Raw genomic sequence first — 19,705 nt, 5'->3', positions numbered from 1 at the left:
ACATTTTACAAACAACTTTGGTGTAGTGGGTGCAGTGTATTTAAGGATAAATAATGGCTCTCCAATATTTTAGAAGAAATAAAATTCCAAATTATTTTACATTTAACCACATTTGTTTTATTTATTATTATATACTGCAGTTCCATGGTCACTATAATTGTTTGTGGCATCAAAGCTCAAAAACAATACTATACAAAAGAGTTATTATGATGGTTGGCCGGGCACAGGTCCAAAGTAGGTCTAGCCTTACAAGTGCTAGGTGCTCTTTTGAGCTCATACATTTTCAAAGTTTGGACAAACCCTCTAGCCTGGGGATGTTGTCCTTTAGGACAAGATCTGTAGCCTAAATGTAAATTACAATATTATTGTCAGGGTCTCAATATTTTAGAAAGTACAGAAGTAATACTCTTAACTTCAGATCACATATTTTCAAGAGATATATATCGTCAAGGCACATATGTGGGTAGCTAGGTATGGTAAGCCTATACTTACGGTTAGACCTGACAGCCTCAGGGTGGTCTTCCTCCAACCTTTTGCCTAGTTCCTTCACTTTTCTGACCTCTTTTTTGCTGGTTTTACTACTCTGTGCACTTTATCACAGCTCTCCCCTAAACATGATAATATTGGCTCAGCCCCATCGGCCATATTTTAATTTATGTATAAGTTCCTAGTAAAGTGCATTACTTGTGCGCAGGGCCTGTAAATGTAATTTTTCTAGTGGGCTTACAACACTTATTTAGCCACCCACTTACATAGCCCTCTAAGCATGACTCAGTCCTACCATTGCAGAGCCTATGTCACCCATTTATACTGCCATTTGAAACTAGCAAGATAAGCCTCTCGCCAGGCCCAAACCTTCAAATTTTATACATATACATCACCCCTAATGTAGGCCCTGGATAACCCACAGGGCAGGGTGCAATGTATTTGAAAGGCAGGTCATGTATATTTAAGTTTTACATGTCCTGTTAGAGAAAAACTCTCAAATTCGTTTTTCACTACTGCAAGTCCTATCTCTCCCATTGGATAACATTGGGATTAGCTTTTTAGATTTTTTTAAGTGTAGTTACCAAATGCCTCATGGCAGGCGTAAGACTGACACAGGCACATTTCACATGGGTTTTGCTCATGTGTAATGACCCATTGCTGGAGTTGAGTCACTTTTGTGACACACTCCAGCATTGCCTCTACAGATACGTCAGAAATACTGACTCCTTGCGACATGATGAGCCATACTGTAAATATGACGCATCATTGGTGTCGCAAGGAGGGCGCAATGAAAAGTGGCGCATCGCTGTTTTCTCGCAGCGATGCAACGCTTTTCATAAATGAGGCCCTAAATGTTTACTCAGTATTTTATAGCTTGGGTTAAGCATAAAAGGGAGCCTGTATAAGGCTCTATCCAAGGGCTGACTTTGTCTTTCTGAAATCTTGGGATTACCTATGGTGTCAGGTATCATCACCTAAATCAATTTTATACAGGCTAAAAGGAAGCATATTAGCAATCCCACACAGCATACCTTATGTCAATGAGAGGGAAGCAGCAGGGAACACCTACAAACTTTTTTCGCACACCTCAGCAAACCCCAGTGTGTCTGGCCCCAGTGCTCACAGCACTGTAACAGGATGGGTATTTATATGGAGTCGACGGGCCGGGAAGCACCAGATCCCTGCTTCTCCTCTTCTGCTTAGAACCATCCAAATTAGCCTCCAGCATCCAGATGTATCACCCTTAAGGCCCACTATCCGATGTCTCTGCGGAGATCTGCAGTAGTTTCAAAATTATCAAAGCAAAGCTCTCATTGGTTGCAGTCGGCATAACTTCAACTGGGAGACTGTGCTCGCCGATTGAGACACTGCATCTGCCTAGAGCTTTAGTAATAATTTGTTTCAGTGGTGCAAGACGTGATGGAATCCTGCTGCAGCTAGTACTTACTACTAACCCTGGGCAAAGCACTACGCTACGCTTGCGAAGTTTGCACTTCTTCGCATTACGCGAACTGCACGTAGCACAGTGCAAACACGCGTAGCGTAGTGCAGCGGTCATATTTTGCTTGCTCGCGGTCCTCAACGTCAAGTTGGCGACCGCGAGCAAGCAAAATAACATCCCGGCGAGACTTTTTCCTCGTTCGCGATCAGCAACATCAAGTTGCCAATCGCGAGTGTGGAAAATAAACCTTCCAGTGAGATTCTCAACGCGGGGAGGTCAGGTTTCTCATTGCGAGTTGTTGCGCTACCAGTCCGCGTTGAGAAAGCTGCAGCTCGAGTAAAAATCTACTTGAGCGGCAGAGAAATACAGCTCGCACTGTGCAAGATGCCGTTTTCAATGATTGCACAGTGCTGGATGCTTGTCCGCACTGTGCAATCATTGAAAACGGCATCTTGCACTGTGTGAACAGGGTACTACGCAGTTCCCGTAGTGCTACGCGTAGCTCACATAGTGCAAAGTGCACTTTGTGTAGCTTCGTGTAGCGCTACTTCGCAAACTACGCCCAGCCCTACTTACTACATAGATTTTGCATTTCCCTTGCTATGAGCCATTTGTTTTTCTATAGATTTATACCAAACAACACCGAAAATACACAGAAGTATTTTGAAATGTCAAGCTAGTGTTAAACCAACTTTCAACTTTTATGTGAACATATAGATGAATTATTAAGACAGTTGTCAGGTTTACTAAGAGATATTCTGTGACGGAACAGGATGGATTCTAAGCCTGGACTATGCTGCTCATTATATGCATGAATATTAAAGTGCAAGGTATAAGAATTCTAGTATTTACATATGAATTGCTAAGTCTAGGGAACAGCAGACTATTAACATTGTTACTTGTTACTTCTCTTGCATCTGTTCAAGAGTCAAGCAGAAACCATAACTCGCCTTTTGCAGCGAGTGCACAGTGACAAAGCTTGAGGTAGGTACTCGTTCTTTGTATCCGTAGTTTTCAGGAATTACAGGTGCTACATCAAAGTACAGAGAGTTGGCTATATAGTGATATTGTTAATGTATATCCATTCATTATCATATTTAAGCAAAGAGCATTGTACAGAAAGTTACTTAAAACAACCCTTTGCCTTTCAGATATCCACTACACCCAGCAGACATCACTTACCAACAGAATTGACAAGTTATAGTAGTGGAGTCTTGTGTCTCTGTTAACTCTCTTATATAAATCCTAATTTCCTGTTTCTACAAATGGACTTCATATTCTTGTGTGTGGTGATTGGAGACACAGGAGAGTTATCACTCCTGTTGGATACCAAGCTTAGGGTGAGTGTATCCTGACAATACAATCTCTGTCTCCCTGTGCATGTATGACACAGTTATTAGTCAAAGCTGAGCATCTCTGTGCTCATCTATATCCTGAAGGCATTCTGTAGGAGCGTCTCATCAACAAACAGTGCAAAAAGCTTCTCAAACATACATTGATGGAAAAGGGGTAATGTTTAGTATAACAATGGCAGTTACTTTGTTTGTTCATATCACCAGTTCTAATTTTTATCTTTGCCTTCCTCTATTCCTGTGAAATTGTGCTTTTAATATTATAAATGTCATTATCCACAAACATGTTCATATTGCAAACTCGTTAACTAATCCTCTGTGAGACTTTTTCAAGTTAGTATCGTTCAATGGGGTTATGAAAATAATATATTTTCATTAGGAGCAACAAGGAGACATCTTGAAACAGAAATAAATATAAACACTCCACTTTTGCAATGACTATGAATAATGTTCTTTCTTGGGTTCTGTAAGAATCACCAGGTGACTGCATGTTACACATGCATCATTTCCACAGTTAACAACTTAGAAGCCTTGTATTGACTTTTCTTTTACTAATGTCCCTATGGTACTATGCTCTAGGATTCAGTGCACCGCCCTGCATTATTCTAACCAGACCATTCATGTATGATGAATAAGGAAGGAGTCAGTGAATGGGGAGAAAGTAAGAAGATAAATGCATCTAATATTTTGATCAAAATGTTACACATCCCAAAAAATCTATTTTTAAATGATAGTACCACCACTTTATTGTCCCTTTCTTTGAATAAATACAATACATGGGTTTGTCATTATAAAAGTATGTTTATATTTATCTGGAACAATCTTTATTTTGCACTAACAAAATTGTATTACAACCGATTTGGAGCACAGATTTATAAGGAATTAGGCTGTCTATATAAAAAAAAGTTGATACCACGAACATAGCCTATAAAGTATTCTTCAATCACTATTGCCTAAGGTATTGAAACAAGGAACTGTAGAAAGGGGAAAATAAGATATTCTGTCTTCTCATTTTAGGAACCGAGGCTACAGAACCCATACCCAGCCTGCTCTGATAAACTGCTTCCTTTCTATACTTCTGGAACAGGCTGAAGGTAAAGCTGATCGAGCAACCTCTTGTCCTTCTTTAAATGACTCCCTCAGAGGTGAGCTGCCTACCACTAATGGCCCCCGACTAAATCCTTCTGCTTACATCCTCTTTCATGTAATGTGTTCTGTGGTATTGTAGCTACGCTTGCGATCTCTATTACTACTCTTATCCATAGACTGTTGCCACAATATGTTTCAAACCACACGCAAACATCACAAACCAAAGGAAGACTGTAGGGTGCATATCACTGGTGATTGTTGGCAATGAAGAACTAGGTAAAAATAACAGTTTTTATCTTACATGGATGGCCCTTTTAACAATCACGGACGCTGCAGGTAAGAGCGGTGTGGCCGGCTTGGGGGGGATTTCGAGAGACGAACACAAGGGAAAATTAAATAAATAATTTTCCCTCGTGGTCGTTTCTCAAAATCCTCCCAGCTGGCCCCAACCCCCCGCTCCCCCCCCCCCGCTCTTACCTGCAGCAGCCGCTGCTGTCTTTTAAGCACATATATACAAACCGGCTCTAGTAGAATGCTAGCTCAAATAGGTCAATTCTCAACCATAAATCAACGAGAACTGATTTCAGCATTCAGGTTAGAATCCAAAGCATTTCGTAGTCTAAGGGCCTGAATTAGAATTTGGTGGAGGGGCACCACATCACAAACCTTACTGTCATCCATTCACCTTATTATATGTGTATTTTATCTTGATGATTTTGTGATAAAGCTGACAGAATATCCATTGTGTTTTTGATTGAGTACCCATCTGCTTAACTCTAAATCAGGCCTAAGTCCCAGCAGTCCCACAATAAATATCTCTGCATTTCAGTCATGTGCTTAATTAGGATAGTGGTTTCTTATTGGAGAGTGCTAGCCTGGTTCTTGTATGGAGCAGAGTTCTGTGGGCCAGGCTTCTGACCCAGAAGGCTGGATAGATGGTACGTTAAATCCTCAATTTAGCCATTCTCTATAAGTTAAGGGGGCTATTTACTAGCAGGTCTGCATTGCTCTGGATCCTGGTGCAAGAGCGACTCAAACCGTAAGTCAGATTTATGAAGGCATGGAAGACCACTTTGCGTGGCTCTGACGTAAATAATTAATTTACTCTCTTAATTTCTATGCAGGTAAGTACTTAATCAATAATAACTCAGATCGGAAAGAAAAAAACAGAGTCCGTGGTGTTAGAGTTCTTAGGGGTTTTATTCCTTAAAAAGGAATGGTCATGACCAGGATATCGGATTCTGACCACCACAGGGGTGTCAGAAGGGATAGAGCGCGCTACATTTTATTGACAATACATAGCTTATATACTTAATTCATATCATAAGCAACAGTGCAGGAGGCGTAACAGTTGAGAGAAGACAAGATAACAGTATACACGTGGTACTAGTACGTAATCAAGAGGCGTGAACGGGAGGTGTGTGCTTAGAAACGTCACTGATAGGTGACGCGGGTGGGTGGCACCTAGCAGAAATGTGGCAATGTCAGCAGAAATCGGAAGCTTGGATGCGCGCGCAGCTCCATGACGTGTGATTGGAGGGGTGCAGGGGACTTGACATTTACACTGACGGAAAGAGACAGAAGTCTGGCATGTCAGATCAACTTGTACTTCTATCATATCTGGTATCTGATGTTTAGGAACCATATTATCTGGGCGGAAAGGTCTCTAGGGCAGAAGCTATTCTTATGCTAACTGTGGATGCGTGTATAAGCGCCTAAGTGTCTGCATGAGAGGCGTGGGGGCAAAGGGCCTTCCATGGAAGCATGGTAACAGAGGCTATGAATTACTTGCACTGGGACGGGTCGGCCCTTTGGCTCTGCAGCTGGGGAGGATGTTTACTGAAGCTGGTAGGCAGGAATGCATTTTCGAGGAGCGGAACAGATAACTCGAAGGTTATAGTCAGTCTTGGCAGAAAGCAGGCTGAGCTGAGCGCGAGGGGCCGCGCTGGAAGTAAGTCAGAGTTCACGGGTACAGAGGCAGCCTGGGCTGAGGATGTCATAGTCAGAAGCCAGAAAAGAGGCTCGATGGCAGAAATTCAGGGCCTACTCCGCCAGAGCAGGAAAAACATGTAAAGTACACTACAAAAAGACGTTGGCATAGCATACTTAGGAACGGACTATTTAACCCATTCAGGGTGGGTCTGAAAGAGGACAAGTTAACGTTGGACGCAAATGTATTTGCGTCTTCATAGCTGGCACAGGAGGGAAGTTACATGCACTTTAAGCTGGTACATGGAGTCGGTGGGGTACGCGCTAGGGAACACAACTTGACCATAGAATTTATATTTCCTCATTCCCTCCTTGTTCCCTACGGACCATGATATATCGATCCTCATGAATCGATCAGTTTGTTCTTGTAACATCATTTGTTCTTCTTTCTTTCTTTTACGTTTTGAGAAAAAACTGGAATGTTCAATACAAGAGGTGGCACATAGTCCACAAATCGCTGGCCCACACTGCAGGCACAGGCAGCAACTGAATACTAGGACTAGGCCAATGCCTAGGAAGGATAGGATCTTCCATCCCCAAGCGGTTAACGTTGTCCAGAACCAACCGGACCAAGTCCAGGTGCCTGGATCCTGATGTATCTGATTTGCAATTTTATGGAGACGTGTAATAGCTTGATATACAGATGGTGCGTTTTGTGGAATGAAAACACAGCAACTCGACCCGATGACCTTACAAGCTCCGCCTCTATCTGCCAAGATGACGTCAATAACAAGACGGTTCTGAAGGACAACAACCCGCATGGCGGACTGCTCTTCTGTTAAGTTACCTAAGGCGGAGGCAGTTTCATTCACTACTGCTTCAAGTGTTCTAGTTAATCTACGTATTAATTTACTATTCTGAACCGGTCCTAAAAAGAAAAAGAATCCTTTATTAAAATCAGTGTACTGTTCCCATGCCGTTTCTGTGTAGTCGACAAGTGGGATATCTCTTCTGGGTCTATTCTTTACTAGATTGGTATTTCTATGGTAATCAGGGGGAGCTAGGAAAACAGGTGGCAGAAGGAATGCAATGTAACAGGTACCATCCCAATCTGGAGGTAGACGTATGTATGCGGTATGACCACAAACAAAGTAAGAATGACTAATAGCTTTAAAGGACGATTTTCCATGATCGCTGAATTCGACCACAGTAGCGCATTTACTACGACCTAAGTGTACTGAACCTTTCTTCCTGATACATAATTCACCAGTAACTGGCAATACTGACATAGTAGGTATAACAGGTGCGGCTTCGGATTCAACAGTAAGAATCATAAGGCTAATTGTATAGTTACCTAATCCATACACTTCATTTTCTAGATCAGTTCCTATTCTCGTGGGGAGTCCCTCCTTATCAGGGTAACAGACGTCGAGCAGGACCAAGTTCAGGTTTCCCCAAACCCAGCCCCCGTCGAAAATGGCAATATCAGGATCTAAGGAATTAATTATTTTAAACCATGCACCGCAGGAGCCATTGTGAGTGAACGGGTACGGAAAGAGGGGCAGAGCTCCCTTGTAATTCTGGAAGGGAGGGAGTCGGCCACATATCCAGCAGTCTGTAGCATTGTTAGTTTGATGGGAATGATGTAACATACTGATGAACGTGTTGTTGCGCAGCGCAAGTCTGTAGGAGAGTTCATGAGGAGGCAACTTGCTAAAAGTGTGTTCAGCAGAGACATTGTAAACAGATTGTTCACGCTTGAAAATAGGGTAATAGATAGGTAAAAGGATGCTAGCAACAATAATTAAAATACTCCGAATAAACATGATTAATAGTGTCACTATACAGTGACTACGGAGTGATTTACAGTATGTACGTTTCTTGGCTTCTCTCTCTCTCTCTCTATCTCGATCTAGGGGATACATGTCAGAAACTATTTAACCGATTCACCTAGGGGAGGACTTAAACAATTAAACTGTCTGACTTGCTAGATCGGAGTTTCATGCGGTACTCCTCTTGGGGAGTTTTTTCTCGTTCAGATTCTGTAAAGTCTTTTGGCTCAACACAGTCTTTGGTGGGGGTGGACGAGTCTCGATCAGGTTTCAGTCCAAATTTTTTCACATGACTCGTGTGAACCCACCCCTTTCTCCCTTCGATCTTCACGGCGGTCCTCGTGGTGAGAAGGACGGTCTTCGGCGATTTCCAGCGGGGCTCCAACGGACTCTTTCTATCAAAGTTGCGCACTAGGACGAGGTCCCCAGGACGGACATCATGTGGCTTTACATCAGTGTTGTCAGGGAAGGCTGCGGCAACCTGTGAACGACATGATTGGAGTGCAGACATCAAGGAGGCAAGGTAATCTGTCAACATATTGCAATCAACATCAGTAATCTTTTTCAGAATGGGCGTCCCCCACATATTCGGTGGTCTGCCAAAGACCACCTCGTACGGGGATAGCCCTGATCTCGAATGGGCAACCATTCTCATGTAGAATAGTGCCACTGGCAGGGCGACTATCCAGTCGACCCCTTTCTCCTGACATATTTTGGCAAGGCGGATCTTTAGTGTCTGGTTATGCCTTTCTACCAGGCCTGTGGCTTCAGGATGTCGGACACAATGGAATTTCCACTGGTATCCCAGTAATAAAGAAACTTCTTTCATTAATGCAGATGAGAATGGTTGACCGTTATCTGAGTACACGACACGAGGCAAGCCGTATCGTGGGAAGAATTCACGAACCAGCTGCTTGGCAGTGGTCGGAGCAGTGTAATCTGGGACTGGGTATGCTTCGGTCCAGCGGGACAGAGCACAAACAATTACTAGAACATATTTAAATCCTCGACAACGGTCCATCTGGATATAATCCATCTGGAGGACTTCAAAAGGGTGATCGGGAGGAAGAAATCCACCTTGCTCTACAGGGACGCTTTTACCTGGATTGAACTGACAACAGATCATGCAAGTACGCACTTTCTGTTTCGCTGCTGCTCGTAAGTGTTTATTGTTCCAAAGATTTTGTAAACTGTCTAGCATCGCCTTCTCTCCTAGATGTGCTGGACTATGTGCTGTATTAATCATGACTTGGACCATAGAGTCAGGGAGAAACCATGTAGATTTTCCCTTCGTCATCCAACCTTGATCTGTCTGGATCCCTCCTAGTTCAATCCATTTCTTTATTTCTTCTGGAGTAGCGTGTGTCTGAATATCAATAACATCTAGTGCGGGATCCCTGACTGTCATGCAATTTGTCGGTCCTATTTACTTTGTTGTGTCAGTTGTCTGAGTGTGAGTCAATGCTGTGTGTTTCGCTGTCTGGTCTGCCAGGTCGTTACCCTGGGAAACAGAATCTGTAACTTTAGTATGTGCTTTACACTTCATGACGGATATTCCTGAAGGCAGATGTATTGCTTCTAACAGTGCTTGAATGAGGGGACCATGTTGGATCTTGGCACCGTGAGAGGTCAGAAAACCTCGTTCTTGCCATAACATGCCGAAGTCGTGTACAACTCCGAACGCATATCGGGAATCAGTGTATATGTTGACATTTCTGTTCTTGGCTAGAATACAGGCTCGGGTCAGAGCGATGAGCTCTGCCGCTTGAGCAGACAGTGTATCAATACGATGTGTTTCTTTAACTTCGGTTTCAGTGGTCACTGCATACGCGGCCACTAACTCTCCTGTACTTGTTCTCATACATGAACCATCCACATAAAGTGTCAGGTCTGGATTTGTCAATGGAACATCTGTTAAGTCTCGTCGGGGCTTTGTTACTGCATTAATGATCTCTATGCAATCATGCGGGGCTGGATCTGTCATAATGGTAGGTAACAGTGTTGCTGGGTTCAGGATGCTGCAGCGTCTGATTTCTATGTGTGGCTGGAATAGTGTCAACTCGTAACCTGTCAGTCGTGCTATAGTCAAGTGTTGAGTCTGAGTTCTGTTTAAAAGAACCTCTACAGAATGTGGAACTTGTACTGTTAACTGATGGCCTAAAACAATTGAATCGCTCTGTCTTATTGCTAACGCTGTTGCTGCTACTGACTTTAAGCACGCAGGGAGTGCCTGGGCTACTGAATCCAATGTACTTGAAAAATAAGCGCAAGGCTTATGTGAACCTGCTTGATCTTGAGTGAGGACAGACAATGCTGTACCATCACGTTCTGTAACAAAAAGTGTAAACGGTTTGCTGTAACATGGTGTCGCTAAAACTGGTGCTTGGCATAATGCTTTCTTTAATTCCTCAAAGGCTTGTGTGTGTTCCTGAGTCCAAGGGAGGACAGTCGAAGTTGCCGCCTCCTGCGTTGTTAACTGGATGAGTGGTTTAGCTAGAAATGCATATTGAGGAATCCATTGTCTGCAGTACGAGGTGAGGCCTATGAAGGCCCGCACTTCCTTTTGTGTCTGGGGTCGTGGCATGTTTACAATTAACTGAATGCGATCGGGAGTGAGCTGTCTCCCCACTTTGGACAGCAAGTGACCCAAGTACACAACTTGCTGAACACAGAATTGCAGCTTCGAAGGAGACACCTTGTGTCCCTTGTCGGCCAGGAAATGTAAAACTGTCAGTGATGCTTGTTCACATTTGGGCTCACTTCGTGCGGTGATCAGTAGATCATCGACGTATTGCAGTAAGGCTGTGTTAACTGGCATTTGAATACAATCTAGTTGTCTTTTCAGTGCTTGACTATAGATGCTGGGGCTTTCTGTGAATCCTTGAGGTGCGCGGGAAAATTTGAAACTTCGTCCATTTAAACTGAATCCGAAGAGATATTGGCTCTCCGGGTCAATAGGTACACTGAAGAAAGCGTTCTTGAGATCAATTACAGTAAAGAACGTTGCTTCTGAATCAATAGCAGTCAGTAGAGAAGAGATATCGGGGACCACAGGGTACTGTGGTATAATGCATTTGTTCAATTCTCGAAGATCAATCACCAGCCGATATACTGGCGGTGCATTGGGGTCAGTACGTTTAAGAATTGGGATGATAGGTGAATTACAGATATTGGAGTCGGTCTCTACGACCACTCCCTGGGCAATAAGCTCTTCAATGATTTTCAGTAAAGCCACTACAGCATCGGGTGGTAACTTGTATTGTCTGATTCTGGGTAGAACAACTCCTGTCTTGAGTGAAACACGGTATGGAGTGATATGCATACAACCTACGTCAGCTGGGCCTTTTGCCCATAGGTGATCTGGTACATTTTTCAATCTGACATCAAATTCTCGTAAAACATAATGACCCTTGAAATCCCGTAGAAAGAGTCTAACTCCCTCCGGGGAACAGCATATTATAGCTCCTAGAGCTTTCAGAGTTTTAATTCCTAACAGATTTTCTGGGCATGAGTTCGTAAGTAGCAAATCTGTAACTCGTGATAATGGACCCACAGCCAAGGGTACTGGTTCCGATACTTCATTTACAATAGGCTGTCCTGAGAAACCAAGGGAAACATTCTGTGAGCCTGGGAGGGGTGCCCCTGGAACTTCATTATGGCTGATTGTGGTGCGGCTTGCCCCTGTGTCAATTAAAAACTTTCTGTCTTTTCCCAATACGTGACTGTGTACATAAGGACCTTCTTGATCTACAGGAATTTCAATAAGAGGCAAACCACCTTCCCTCTCTAGGCTGTTTCATGTATATCGGGGGTAATCTGGATATGCAGATTGGGCATACTGGTACATCTGTTGTGAAACTTGCTGAGTCGCGGCAATGGGCTGTGGTCCTGCTACTGTCTGCGCTGTGTGAGATGGAGCATGCATAGGCTGTGTATTCTGCATTGGCTGTACATTTTGTGAGGTCTGTTGCTGGACCTGGTCTTGTCTAGGCGGATGCGGTCTTTCTTTAGTTTTACCTGTTGAAATGTTATGTTTCAGGACTGGGCATTCATGTACGTAATGACCTGGCTGCTTGCAGTAATTGCATGTCCCTTTAACGGGAGCTGTAGTGTGACTTGTCTGGGTCCCACCCTTCCTTTGACCGTCGGCTGGGACCGTCTGAGCTACTAACATTTTCATCTTGGTGTCTTTCATACGTTTCTGTTCCTGATCTTGTTCTTCTCTAATTCTGTTCTGATGATATTGTAACATTTGTAACATCTGGGATGGCGTATTTGCCTGCCAAGTACTTTCAACTTTGTACACTCTATTTTTAACTAATGGTAGAGAGTTCTCGACTAGTTTTGATACAAAAAGGTGTGGATATGACTCGCTACTTGGTTTTAGGCCACTATTAATAATGAAACATTTCTCGAATCTTGAATAGAAGTCACTAGTATCTTCATCATGTTTCTGTTTACAGGACGAGGTGGCGTCCCAATCTTCCTTTCTAGTTGTCAATAATCTTGGCAGGACCTGTACTATTAAACCTGGTAATGCTTTAGTTCTGTCCCCAAGGCCTACCCCTGGGACCCGTTTGCTTTCTTCGTCTTCTATTTCTGCCCATGCAATCTTTGTGTCCCCCACCTCCCATTCTTTTTCCTTTAATTTCTCGTAAATGCCCGTGGGCAACAGCACCTTTAACATTTTCATAATATCATCATACGTGTAATCCCCCATCAGTAACATGTCTTTAAGCTCTCTGTGAAAACCTGCAGGGTCTTTATCATGACACGGAACTAGTTTCTTTATTTCTAACAGTTCTAACTTAGTCAGTGGCGTGTGTACATATACACGTTTCAAGACATGATCCGTACCCATAACTGGGTGTACTTCTCGTAAGGGGTTCTGACTTTCAATGCCACTTCCGCATTGCATGTGGTACATTTTCCTTTCTGGAGGCGGGGCCGGAACATGTTCAGGGCTTACGAAAGTGTTATATTTATGTCGTTGTTCTAGAATTATCTGTATTAACTTGGTACTGAAACCTCTCCATCTATCCATGAGTAGTGCTTCTAATGTTTCGTGTAATGGACCTGGATCCGAATGTTGGTTTCTGTATTTCGTGAGGAGGTGCTGAATCATGTACACACCTGCTAATTTCTGTTCGTCTGGGGAAAGGTTCAGAAACGTCTGTGCTAAAGTGTCATCATTATATATGTCTGGATTTTCGGCCCATAATATGGCTGACCGGGCTAGTTCTTGTTCATCCATCGAATTGAGTACATGGTACCCCATTCTTTCTCGTAGTCTTTTATCAGTCTCCTGGAACTGATGTTCAGAAGAATTCGGATTTGTTAAAGCAGAGAGAAAAACTCTCTTGTTTTCCGGACGGATGCCCTTCCTAAGGTAAGTTCCCTTACCTACATACGCTATAGTATCTGTAGCTCGTTCTGGTTCTTCAAGTTCTTCTTCCTCCTCGGAGGAAGCTTTTTCTTTCTGGTGTGCTGTTATCACTGCTTTTCTGATTTTCTTGTACATACTGGCTATGCAAGCCCCCTTGTCATGTTTTCCGTCGGCTATATTTTGACCCCACTTGTTCAGTGCATCTAATTCACTTTGATCTGTTCCAGGCCTGTCTCGTTCTCTTATTAGGCAATTTATAAAAAATCGTAGTATTTGTGCTTGAATGTCAACTTTCTGTTTCTCCATTGCATCCTTGATACTGTCAGGGTCTTTCCCTGTCTGAACAAACTCATATATTCTATCTAGACGGTCCTTCATTCCTACATAGCATAGCAAGATATCAGTAGCAGATCTTAACCGTAGTGATGCCAATATCATTAGATCGTTTTTTCCGGGTACTGGATCGTATCTGCAAACGGAAAGGTTTTCTTTAAATGCGTCAAGTCGGGGTGACCTGAACGTGAGAGGACTCTGCATATCCCTGAGATTGAATCTGTGTGCTAATGGCGGGGTCCGTAGACCCGCGGTCGCACCTACTGAAGCGGAGGCTTGGGCATTATCTCCCTGTGGAGTCTGTATCTGAACTTGAATTTGTCGTTTGGTAGGATCAGGTAGACTTTGTTTCGGTAGGTCAATTTTGGGTGCGGGAAGTGGCGGGGCTGGCGGAACGGGGGAGGTCTGTCGCGGTACTGGCGGAATATGATCTGGGGGCGGGGTGCCGCCCTCGTCCCTGTCAGGAGGCAGGGCACGAACAGGCAGATTGGTGTAAGCTGGTGCTACATCCTCTAGATAAGAATTTAGGAATATGTCTTTAGTAGTCTTATGCATTACTTTAGTTGGAACTAATGGTGGCGGTAAGTTTTTCGGTATTTCTGATAGGGCCTCAGGTGTACCCTCGGCCGCGAGATACATACCATTTACGAGATTGTTTCGGGCACGGTCTATTTGTTCTGTTTTTACTCGGATCCCTTCAGTAACTAACTCGTTTTCTTGGGCCTTGTCTGATTCTTTAAGTCTGTCCTCTCTACGGAGTGCTTTCTCAGCACGCTTATGTGATTCCTTACGCCAGAATTCTATGGCGTCTTTCTGAGATTGTCTAGCTTTCTTTTTCCATAGCACTTCTTCTACCTTCATGATGCACTCGGCATCCCATGTTCCGGTAACAGGCCATCTGTGTCTTTCGTCTAGATGCTTGGTATAGTCGGCCCATAACTCTAAATACAATATGGCATCTGTGCCATGTTTATGATACATAAAGTTTCCTGGAGTGTCCCTAGGGGGAATAGGAATTTCTTCCTCCAGTATCCCTTTCCTGGTTCCTATCTGCTTTAACTTGTTGAAAAACGGCATCTTGTTTACTTATTACTGAATACTCAATCCTAACTACTTAATACTGGATACAGCTAGTTTATACGAGAAACACAATAATGCACATTTAAAACGGTCACATTCATACCACGACATTAATCACATGAAAAGACATTTGAGACATAGATGACTACCCCCTATACTGGATGTACTGCTCAACAGTACAGATACACTGGTGTAACAGTGCAGAAATTCAGAATACTAAATATACTGCTAAACAGTACAGATACACTGCCTAAAAACAGTGCAGACCGGACTTGTGTACCCAAACCCGTCTAGATACGTCCCAGCAATGGTACTCACCGGGAAGCACGGAAACAGAAGGCCTCGGAAAACTCGACTGGACTCGACTCGATACTTCGGAAAACTTCGGAAAACTTCGGAAACCTGGTGGGCCTCTTGACACCTTGGACCTTGCTTCTTTCGGCTAGGCTCTGGTCGGGATCCTCCGCACTCCTCACCGCCTCGTCTGGGCACTGATCGCAGTCTTCGTCACCTCCACGGGTCAGAGGGAGATGCAGGAAATCCTGCCGGTACGCGTTGGTTCCATCTAACTGATGGCAGGAGACAGAGCTTGCAATGCGCCAACCGGCGCGTGAGGTGGGGGAGGGGTCCCTATTCGGGCGCCAAAATGACGTAAATAATTAATTTACTCTCTTAATTTCTATGCAGGTAAGTACTTAATCAATAATAACTCAGATCGGAAAGAAAAAAACAGAGTCCGTGGTGTTAGAGTTCTTAGGGGTTTTATTCCTTAAAAAGGAATGGTCATGACCAGGATATCGGATTCTGACCACCACAGGGGTGTCAGAAGGGATAGAGCGCGCTACATTTTATTGACAATACATAGCTTATATACTTAATTCATATCATAAGCAACAGTGCAGGAGGCGTAACAGTTGAGAGAAGACAAGATAACAGTATACACGTGGTACTAGTACGTAATCAAGAGGCGTGAACTGGAGGTGTGTGCTTAGAAACGTCACTGATAGGTGACGCGGGTGGGTGGCACCAAGCAGAAATGTGGCAATGTCAGCAGAAATCGGAAGCTTGGATGCGCGCGCAGCTGCATGACGTGTGATTGGAGGGGTGCAGGGGACTTGACATTTACACTGACGGAAAGAGACAGAAGTCTGGCATGTCAGATCAACTTGTACTTCTATCATATCTGGTATCTGATGTTTAGGAACCATATTATCTGGGCGGAAAGGTCTCTAGGGCAGAAGCTATTCTTATGCTAACTGTGGATGCGTGTATAAGCGCCTAAGTGTCTGCATGAGAGGCGTGGGGGCAAAGGGCCTTCCATGGAAGCATGGTAACAGAGGCTATGAATTACTTGCACTGGGACGGGTCGGCCCTTTGGCTCTGCAGCTGGGGAGGATGTTTACTGAAGCTGGTAGGCAGGAATGCATTTTCGAGGAGCGGAACAGATAACTCGAAGGTTATAGTCAGTCTTGGCAGAAAGCAGGCTGAGCTGAGCGCGAGGGGCCGCGCTGGAAATAAGTCAGAGTTCACGGGTACAGAGGCAGCCTGGGCTGAGGATGTCATAGTCAGAAGCCAGAAAAGAGGCTCGATGGCAGAAATTCAGGGCCTACTCCGCCAGAGCAGGAAAAACATGTAAAGTACACTACAAAAAGACGTTGGCATAGCATACTTAGGAACGGACTATTTAACCCATTCAGGGTGGGTCTGAAAGAGGACAAGTTAACGTTGGACGCAAATGTATTTGCGTCTTCATAGCTGGCACAGGAGGGAAGTTACATGCACTTTAAGCTGGTACATGGAGTCGGTGGGGTACGCGCTAGGGAACACAACTTGACCATAGAATTTATATTTCCTCAGCTCCATAAGTTGAGAGTAACGCAACGCAGTACAATTTGCTGCATTGTCTTACTCTGCCCTGGGAAGGTTTTCCATGGGCGATGCATGGGTGTTCCCACGCAATTCCTATGGTTTTCAAAGCATTCCCAGATGTACCATAACTGATAACTCTAAGAATGCACCAAAAAGGTATGCCTTCACAGGAGAGGTCTTAACGAGGGGAAATATCATTATTTCTTCTTGGTACTTCCTCTTTCTATGTGTGTTGAATTCTACAGCACACATAGATAGAGGAATATGCCCCTTCCTGTACAAACACAAGCCTGCATGTAACGCAGGCCCCCTTACACCATGGTGCTGGGGTAGGCCACCAGAAGGATATTTCTCACTGACACTTGTATTGTAAACATATTCTTTAAACACGGAAATAGTAGAGAAGGTGTCTCATGTATTTCTTAGGTACAAAATATTGAGATAAACAAAATACATTCTTCTTACCACCACTATCCCACTAACTGTTTGGTTCTAGTCTCTTCTCTTCCTCTGTAAATGCATAGGACGGCAGGATTAAGACAGAGAAGATGCACACTCTCCAGACTGCAGAAGTGTTCACATTTTGAGGATTACCTTGAGCTTTGCTGCCTGCTTCCTGGTGGAGTCCTCAAAATAGGAGGTTTTCTAGCCCTTCTGACTGCTTTATAATCGATTATGACACAGAAGGAGACTCTATACATAAGATTAGAAATGTACTTCTCCTGGTCAGCACTCTGTTTATTATAGTAACCTCTCAAGGCGTGGTCTAGGAACTGGAAAGTCACTATTCCAGCAGCAGCCCTGAAAAAAGAGGACACTGTTTGGTGATGTTTCAAGAGGGAGCTAACCACACAAAAAGAGGGAAAGAAGCAAGACGAGTCGGAAGGAAGCCTGTGCAGCGGTTGTCTCAAGGAAGTGAGCCATTCCATATTTTTTAGGACCTTTCAGCTTGGTTTGTGAGAACCAGCTCGATACCATCTTCAGGTACCAGAGTGGTGGAGACATGTTCTAGGGTCACATGCGTGGTGGGCCTAATAATCGATGATTTCCATATTCTATCTTTTATTGTATAGTTGTCCATATGTGCCTTTACAAGAGGCGCCAAGAGGTTTGGAGTCCTCACTGTAGGCTTTGTGGCTACATCTGCGACAACCAATCTCACACATTCTCGAACCATTACATTGATTCTCTACCTCATATGTTCCAGAAATGTTATTTTTGAAGATGTAATTTGACTTTAAGCACAGTTCTCCTTGAGGAAAAGTGTTCTTCTGATCGGCATCATTTGTACCGAGACTTCATTGCTTTTTCATTGCCATCTTGTGTCAAACACTTCCACACGACCCACCTGGTCGTTTCTGCTGATGCCTGAGGAAAATCTAACTAACACGACAACAGCCATCTTGCAGCCTGAATTTCTGCCAAGGAACTGTCGCACACCCAACCCCCCCTGTTCTTGCAGTTCAACAGAAAGCCATGAGACACTCACACCCTGTGTAAATGATTTGTTTTCCATCTCCCGCTCCCAGCCTGGTAAACATCCTTGACACTGTGATCAGGTTATCTGGACAATGGTCTGACTGCTGGGCCTTGATCAGGTTGTTTAAACAATGACCTGAAAGACCTGGCTTTGATGAAGGTGATTAAACAATGACCTGAAAGACTGAGCCTTGATCAAGACTTGTGAACAATGATTTGTGTACCAAATCTTGACCAGATCACCATCTACAAACGTCGTCTGGATCTGGTTATCAACTACAAACACTGCCCTGATTGAACAATGAACTAACAGCCAAAAGACTGAGATGAAAAAGTATAAAAGGCTTGTAAACTGCGGAGTAAAGCAGCAGCCTCCTCTGTCTAGTTTCTGACGTGCTTGGGAAGCTGTTCCATAGCTCAGGCTATTTGAATAAATCTGGGTTCCTCCTGCAGACGAAGGCTCCTGTGTCTCCTTTCCATACCTATGAAGGGTATGGAAGGCTTGGGCTGTTCCCCCGCCACCGAGACCCAGTAAGTGGGTTAATCCGGTTCTTCATCCTGTTCCAGATGGTATTCTACTTGGTCCAGTGGATGTTATCTCAGTCATGTCGGGGGCCCAGCCAACAGAAAATAATGATTACAACTGACCGATTATGGAATTGTGATGCTTATTGTTCTGGTATCCTACAGGGCATATGTCAGGTGCTAGTGCCAGTATCAGTACTTACCCAGTAGCTAACATAAACTTCAGAACTATTTTGACATTTAACTGGTCTAATCTGAACTGTTAGCGCCTCTAACTGGATTCAAAGACTTTACAAATAGGTGTTCTGCATCCTCAAGCATTATAATTGACTTTTGCGGGATCTGTTTGGAAAATGGGTATCAGTTATTCTGGAATTTGAACTATTTTCGCTGTATTCTCAATCTCAACCTCCATGAGCTCTAATCCACTGAGTTGTCCAGCCTTGTATCCAATGCTGTTGAGAAACTGGGGCACAAGAGACATATTGTTGCAATTGTCTTTCTTTTAACAATCCTCCCTAGCAGTTGTGCTTCACTGACTGGCGGTAGCACACATAATCCATGAAAAATCCAAAAACTGCAGTATCACCTAAACCTTTCCTCATAGGACGACATTGGCCCCAGGGCCCAATGTTATGTGTTGTAAAGTGCCTTGCTCTACTAGGACTGTAATTGTATTTGGGGTCAATAGGCTCAACGACTTTGGAAAAAGTCCAGTCTTTTTTATATCTGGGGATTTCATTTGATAAGAACTTAACTTTTAAACCCTTGATTGAGGGACATGGAAACAAACTAGCAGCAAGCTCTGGCAGAATTATGAATTTTGGTCGCCGTTTAGGACGCTGGTCCCCGGTACAAATGATGACCCTTTACAACTCCGTATCTGTCACGAAGGCGATAT

General features: G+C 43.8%; 1 long non-coding RNA gene across 1 annotated transcript in view; it reads left to right on the top strand.

The window, feature by feature from the left end:
• The first annotated feature begins 1,194 nt into the window (after positions 1–1,194).
• Positions 1,195–19,705, top strand: part of LOC147688716 (uncharacterized) — a 157,109-nt gene continuing 138,598 nt past the window's right edge. Inside the window, exons 1-2 of the long non-coding RNA XR_015300547.1 lie at positions 1,195–3,270; positions 4,300–4,427. This is a non-coding gene — a long non-coding RNA (uncharacterized LOC147688716). The remainder of the gene's footprint in view (positions 3,271–4,299; positions 4,428–19,705) is intronic.

This window comes from Lissotriton vulgaris, chromosome 10 (genome assembly GCF_964263255.1).
Source record: "Lissotriton vulgaris chromosome 10, aLisVul1.2, whole genome shotgun sequence".
In the NCBI taxonomy this organism is placed as follows: domain Eukaryota; kingdom Metazoa; phylum Chordata; class Amphibia; order Caudata; family Salamandridae; genus Lissotriton; species Lissotriton vulgaris.
The sequence above is the reverse complement of the archived record's forward strand: the minus strand, read 5'-3'. Positions and strand labels throughout refer to the sequence as shown.